We start from the raw sequence: 8066 nt of genomic DNA, 5'->3' as shown, positions 1-8066 counted from the left end.
TCCAGGAGACAAGATTAGAACCCATATGGACACTGTACCCACTAGTGCTGCGTAAGTCATCTGGACATCCAGCCCAATCAGCATCTGACTTTGCTTCGCACCTTACTCTATCACTTAGCCTTAGTGGGCCTAGCTGACCGGCACGGAAAGGAATGGAATTTCTTTAAGCTTCACTCCACTATCAGACTAGTTGCGAAGCGTTGGGATAACTAAAGTGGAATATGCCTCAACTAGTTGCCCAGGATGAGGCCATTGCAGCCACTAGCACGGCCAAGTCACCAACCTATGGCTCTGGGGAAGCCAGCAGGGAGGAAGGATGATAATCCAACCAAAGGAATTAGCCACTCGTTCTATCAATAGGCGCTGTGGGCCTATGAGCTTCTGGGCCTGTACGATTTCCTTACGTTGTGATGTCGAACCCGTGAGAAGTTTTATAATTATCTCATCTTCATCTGAGTCATCATCAAGCAATTCACATAAAAAAGAACAATCCATGGAGATAAACTATAAGAAAATATTAGAAAGCAATTATCAATATAGATGCCATTATCATAATATGAAATGAAATCAATAACTTTAAAAGAAGGTTTGATTGCAATATCTTATAAAAGAAGGATAAGCACATATCATATAAAATCTATAATCTATAATGTGAGTCTAGCCAAACGGCAATATAGGCCTATTTAAATTTGGGACTTGTTCTCTAAGATATCAAATTTGCAAGTTTACACATCATTGAGCTCTCCAACTACATAATACTCATATTTAACTATTTATTTTAGATTACAAGAAATAACTGCCACATAAATAAATCATCTAAATCTTCACAAACAATTTTTTAGTAACGACAGCACAAGTATATGATAATGAATGGATTCTCAAGTATTAAAAAACAAATAAAGTTATTGATATATGACCGTTAAATGGAATACAAGAAACCACATAACAAGAAGGGGAAATGGCAAAAACTTCCCCAAGTAAAATTGTGATTGATCTTACAAAATGTAACAAAAGGGCATGTATATTTGAAAGAACAAAGAAACAGAATAAGGTTGATCCACTTAATGGACTAGAAATAGGAAATCATCCATATTTCATAAATTATACTCAATAGATTATTGAGTCCATCCATTTTGAAACACAGAAATAACATCACATATAGCAGACATAGCTTTGAACACTGTCATTGCATTTCATTTATTTATTTATTTATTTATGTTGATAATCAAGTGAATTTTATTAAGCAACAAGCTGGAAAACCAGCCACAGCTGCAATAGAGCAAACAACTCCCAACAACCAAATAACAGTATCTAACTACACAACCAAGATTGACTACCCATATACGCAGGTCAGGGACAAATTCCCAGCAATAAACAAACCAAAATACAAGATAATGCAAAGCTAAACAACCACATATCTGCTTGGCAAATAGCAGGAAGAAAAATCTGCAAAAGCTGGAGAGTTGTAAATGTTTTTTTTTGTAATATAAATTCAAACATAGAAAATACACTACATTTAAAATGTTAGGATTACTTACATGGCAGTGGCCTACCAGAATCTACAACTAAATCGCATAATAAAAGAGTCAAGACCTTTTGCTAAGATCACAAAATACATATCAAGGCCTAAAATCAGCTACACCCAAAAAATTCAACAAAATACATATCACGGCCTAAAATTAGTTGCTACCAAAATAAGGTTGAAACAAGACATCACCAACATCATCTCAACCCAATGAATGACTTGATCTTTGTTTTGCAAGGATTTCCTTTTTGAGTCCATCATAAAAAGTTCTTTGGTCTTTGTTCATGCCACTTGTGTCTAGCATCATAATTCTTTCATTCTCTTTCAACTCTTGCAAGCGAACCTTTTCCGCTTTGATACGTACTTTCTCTTTTTTGGCTGCACAACCTTCTTCAAGAATTTTCATTTTCTTTTTCAAATATTCCGTTGCAATATCTTTCCCATCATCTTTTCTCTTTCGATTAGCCTTTTTAGCTTTTCTACCTATTGGCCTCTGGAAATCGATAATGCCATTAACCCCCTTTCATTGATCTATTGAATCTGGAGTTTGAGGCATTTCTTTTCTTGAATCTTCCCTAGGCAAAGTAGTTGCCCACTTTGGAAAATCCTTCAAGATTAGCCAACAATGTTCAAATTGAAAAACATAACCATGAATTTCTTTAAACAATTCCCTTGCTTTCTCAATCTAAAAAAAATTAAATAAATATAACATAATTAGTTTCTTCAAACAATTCATTTGTGTTGTAAACCTAAAAAAATTAAAGACCGGGGGTTCAAATCGGACCGCAGGAGGGGATGGATAAAGGAATTATTCCTATCTCATAGAAAGTGCCCCGTAGGGCCTTAAAGGGGATCTTACCTAGGGCGGAGATTTAAGAAAGAAAGGAAGTAATCCGTCTCATTGCAAAATTTATACCTTGTCATGAGCCGTGGTTCCACTTTCATTCTTTACTTCAATTTTAGTTAAGGACCCAAGAAATTTAACTGTTTCCCTATTAATCGTTCCCCATCGGGTTGTTAGGGATGCAACACTACGTGTAGAATCAGTCTTGTGGTCCGTAAAGTATTTTACAACTTTGCCATAAAATGTTGCTCATTATCATACACAGGATTGACACTGGTATTGAGCCATGCTGCTACAAGCAGCTTCTTCCTCAGCATTGAAGTTGACACCACATGCTGGTTTTTTCTTAGAAGTGGCAACTTTATCATTTAGTGGAGAATCTTCGACTAATAGGGGACTACTTTCAGATACACCGAAAAGTTCATCCTCAAGATTAATATTTCCCCCGTACGAGATCAGTGAATGATGAATAATTTCTTGAGTCCATGCTCTAAATAGATATGTAGATAAAAATAATTTAGGTAGTCCAAAGAGAGCCCCCCAAAAATAAAAAAATCAACGTATTAGCTCATGTAGTTTTGATATTAAAAGTTTAGGCTTTCAAAATATGAGGGTCATGGAGACTCTGCTTGTTCTGGTTTGTTAATTACAACAAAATATATCATTACTAATGTATTCCAATGTTGTTTGGGGGTTACTATTATATCTTAAATAAATAGATTGCATTTTGCCCTACATTCAAATTCTGCCCAATATTGGCTGAAATGACTTGAAACAAATGAAAAGATCCAAAATGATTTGAAATTTTTTCAAGGTGGAAAAGAGGGCAGGGGGAGGGGTTTAAAAATGCATTGCATAGCGGTTGTAGCCCATGCTTTGTGTAAGTTTTCCTTACGAATGCCCTCTTTTTTTGTTGTTGTAAATAGTTTCACCCTCTCTACTTTGGTTCTGGAAGCTTAGAGGAATGATGTTCTTTTGTGTTCTTGAGTAATGTTTATTTGAATTATAAAAACCAAAAGAGCAATGACATAACTCTACAAAAGTAGGTGTCTCCCCATTTTAAATAACATTGTCAATGTATCTCTCTAGCAAAATTTGCCAAACTCAAAATGTGAGCCCTTATCAAACACTTGCACATGTGAGAGTTGAGCCCCCTAATACGTGAGGTGTGGATTCACACAGACACTTGTGAATCCATGCCTCACTCTTTATCATTCTAATTTCTAAATGCTAGAATTAGATCTTTGGTACATGTGGTTTTAGCCTAAATGCTGGAACTAATGAAACAAATACATAACACAGCAAACAACACATATGAACTAAGAAGATAGAGAGAATCAAAAGTAGACACTGAAATGTCGAGAGAATCACAGAGAAGACGGAGAACTTACCTGTATGGTGAATAGATGAAACCTTTAGAGATAGAACAGCGAATCGATGACTTTGAGAACAACGAATAGCGAATCGGCGACTCTAAGAACAATGAATAGCGAATCAGCGATCTATTGCATATTCATAGGATTGGTCAGCGTCAGTTTCGAGATAGCCAGTCTTTAGGGCCTCTTTCACGAAATCGGAAGTCCACCCACAAAGTTCTTGCACCAAGAATTGGTGACCTCAAAGAGCCTACTCTCTAATGAGATTAAAGGGCTCGGTCAGTTTACCGGGATATAGAACAGAGAGGAGAGACCCATAACCCAGAGACCTACGCCCACGCCAATCAAAATCGAAAATCATAACCAAACCCACAATTGAAAATCACAACCACAACCCAAACCCACAACCAGGCCCACATCGATAGAACAAAGAGGAGAGAGCGAACAAAAGGGGAAAAAAACCCGGTGAAGGATATAGATCAGTGATGGTAGAGAGGAAATCAGTGGTGGCTCATATTCATAAATGGGAAGAGAATAGAGCAAAAGGGAAGAGGGAAGAAGAAAGAGAATGGGAGAGTGGAGATAGAGGCGGTGAATATTGAATAGCAGAAGGAGAAGATGAAAGAGATATGAGTGTGAAAGAGGAATAAAAAATTAATAAATCCATATACCATAGCTTACTGTACCATTGCAAATTTGTAACTCTACTGTAGCATGTTGCAAAAAATATGGCATTTAGAACATCTGATAAATGAGGTCAAACTTGGTTTGGTGTGGGATATGTGCCAAATATTTAGCATTTGGCACATATCCCACATCTGCTGTGGGTGCTCTAACCCTTCCAAAACTATTCCAGAATATAACATACTACCAGAACTTTCAAAATATAGTATTAAGAAAAGAAAAATAAAAAGAAGAAACTATAAAATATACATTGATTCAATATTTTACAATGTGTCATCAACAGCAAATTAAAAAGTGGTTGCATATGTATATATATATATATATGATAAGATAATTCTTCTGTTCAAAAGGGGGATGTACAGTACACTTGAAAAATTGTACAATGAATGCAGCACTTAATTTGTCTTTTTCTTTTTTTTTTTTTAGCCAAAGTTCAACTTTTGTAAGACTTTAGGTGTTAGGAGCAGACAAAAGGAAATGCAAAAGCTAAAAACCATCGATCACAAAGACAAAGCTTATTAGATACCAGAAATAGTACCACGTGCAATTTCCACGAACAAGTTGGGAAGATATGTCTAAGAAGACACTGTCGACGCCGCAAATCTCTGAGGCCCCTACACTCCACTGTTCCTCCTGACCAACTAAAACCCTACATCACCGTCCCATGGATGGTCAAACTTTGACCATTACAACTACACATATATATATATATATACACACATACATACATATAGGATCATCATTATTCATGATCAATATCAACATGTTTTCATTGGCATATATATATATATATGTATATATATGGCCTTGGGACTTAAAAAGTCTTCAACGTTCTCTGATCTTGATCATGATATGCAGTCGGCATAAATTTATTTGTGAATCAACGGCCAATATGGGACTGCCAGCAACTTGACTAGATGAGATGATCGAGAAGTCGGCATAATCCTATTGGTCCATTTCGGGGACCAAGATGGGTCTTTGTCCCTTTCTTTCTATTTCTTCACTTATCTCTATAAGTTGTTGATTATGGCCTTTCTTCATTTCTTGTATGAATTGCATGGAATTTATTTTATATGGGCTTATATGTCCCTATGAATTGATCTTATGACGGGTATATTTACAAAATTCCCAATTCAAAACATAATATTTTGTTTCATCGTATATATATACCTCACATTTTAGTATTCACCATTAACTAAAAATATAGTCTTTGGTAGTTCTCAATAATGAATGAATAGGATCATGAGAATTTACACACTCAAACCCCAAATTACAGTTTATAACAATTTTGAATTAATTACTAACTTAAGCACAATTGTTAATTTGATTAGCCAATTTATATATGCATATATACACAAACACAATAGCAAATCTCAAGACAATCACAATCATTGAAACACCATGAAATGTTTTACATAGAGAAAAACCTAAAATTGAGCAAAAATCTCTCCATTGCCTACAATTGATTACACCAATCTTCTCACCTTGCTAGCCATTGGTTTCACACATTGAGCCACCAACCACAAGACCAAGTCTCCCTGGCCTCTCCAAGGCCTCTTGAAAGTTTAGAGATTGATCTAATGATTCTTAGCACTTTCCACTGCCTACAATTGATTACACCAATCTTCTCACCTTGCTAGCCATTGGTTTCACACATTGAGCCGCCAACCACAAGACCAAGTCTCCCTGGCCTCTCCAAGGCCTCTTGAAAGTTTAGAGATTGATCTAATGATTCTTAGCACCAAGCATTAACCAAGAACACTCAAGGTTTCTATGTGTTTAAGGCTTAGGACTCCTCTAAAACAATTTACAATTTGAAAGGGTGAAGGTAACTAAAAACTACAATGAGTTTTTCTCCATGCAGTATGAGCAACCTCAACATTTGAGATTCTCTTGAATTCCTCTATAGAAACAGCATTAAAAATAGCATTCATGGCTTTGCTATTAAAAGTGGCTTCTTCTTTCTGAGAAGTTTTCCATTCGCTTACAGGAGTAGTCGGTTTCTCCCATCCATATTCAACAGAATTCCAAACTCTCTCATCAATAGATTTCAAGAATGCTTTCATCCTTACGTTCTAGTAGGCATAGTTGTTCCCATCAAAGTGAGGTGGGATCACAAGAGGGTGACCGTGTTCCGTGACAACAGGGGTCAAGGATCAACTCTTAGATCAAAGGATCAAAATACTAGAGCTAACCCGCTCTGATACCACTTTTGCGTTTTTAGACCTCTTAAACACAAGTTGTTTAACCTAATATTAAGCCAAGTTAATTAACAAGTCCATTAATAAGATCTAGGTTAAACACATTCAAATCATATCATGTAAATAGTGTAGAAATAAAAAGAACATATGATATGATAACTTAGGAAAACTAAATCGATAAAAAACTTGGGGAGGATTTAACCTAGCCATCCTCAAGGTAAAACAGATCCACTATGAAAGAATTGAAGTTTTACTATAAGACTTAGACCACTAACATCCTATTGCTATCTCGAGTAGAAAACTTATTACCATGACCACGTGATAGCTCTGAGTCCATGGACTACTTCTTTCCTTGATCCACAGCAACCACAAGTTCTGCTACTTGTGTTTTTCTTTAAGCTCTTGAAACAGCAACCAAAGAGATCACCAAGTTCTTGACATCAATCTTGATTTTGATAACCCTAAGTGTGTATGAAGGTAAAAACCTCTAGATCTCACAAGAGATTCAACACACAGCACATCAACAACCTCTAAAATGTGGCTAGGGTTTTTCTTTTTATACTTGAAGCAAAACATAAAACCCTACACGTCATATGGGCTTGGGCTAAGTTGGAAATTCTGCAGAAAAAAAATTCTACATGAGGTTCGATCAATTAAGACTAATTTTCAATCGATTGAGCCTTGCAGATTTAGTCCAATAAATTCTTCAATTACTCGATTCCAACTTCACACATAAACACACTTGGAGCAGCCTAAATCTAGGCTTTAAGTTTTGATCATGGTTTGCCAACACATTACACATTGAAGTTCTAATACATTTAGTTTCTAAAGTCTTAGAACCTAACAAGGTGTTTTATTTTGTGGGTTTTAGGATATATATGAGAGGGTTAATTGGATGATTACAACAAAGAAAAGGAGAAATAGAACTCTCTCAAGTTCGCAATTTTGCTTGATTGAGTATCGACTGAGATTGCAAGTTACCTGATTTTCAAACTTCAAAACTCCCTTAATATGTCAATTTTATTAGCGTCAACAATTAACATGTCATCCACATAAAGTAAGAGCATGATAAACTCACCAGAAAATTTCTTTACAAAACACAACGATTAAAAGTATTCCAGGTATACCTATCCTTAACCACAAAGTAATCAAATTCTTATACCACTATCTTGGATCTCGGTGCTTACTTGAGTCCCTATAAACTCATTTTCAACTCACGTAGCATATGCTCTATGTGTTTAACCTTGAAACCTTCCAGTTGCTTCATACAAATTTCTTCGTCTAAGTCACCTCAGAGGAAAGCATTTTTCACATCAAAATTTTCAATATCCAAATTCAAACTTGCCAGCCAAATTAACTCAAAACAATTCTAAAACAAATGGCAATAAAAATTCAATCTCTTATTTATCATGGGTGAGAAAATCTCTTCAAATCAA

At 35.7% G+C, this 8066-nt stretch overlaps 1 pseudogene; it reads right to left on the bottom strand.

The window, feature by feature from the left end:
- Positions 1-6495, bottom strand: part of LOC136070237 (uncharacterized) — a 7541-nt pseudogene extending 1046 nt beyond the window's left edge.
- Between the last annotated feature and the right edge of the window lie 1571 nt (positions 6496-8066).

This window comes from Quercus suber, unplaced genomic scaffold (genome assembly GCF_002906115.3).
Source record: "Quercus suber isolate HL8 unplaced genomic scaffold, Cork oak 2.0 scaffold_220, whole genome shotgun sequence".
Lineage (NCBI taxonomy): Eukaryota > Viridiplantae > Streptophyta > Magnoliopsida > Fagales > Fagaceae > Quercus > Quercus suber.
Note: the sequence above shows the minus strand (reverse complement) of the source record. Positions and strands in the feature narration are given on the sequence as shown.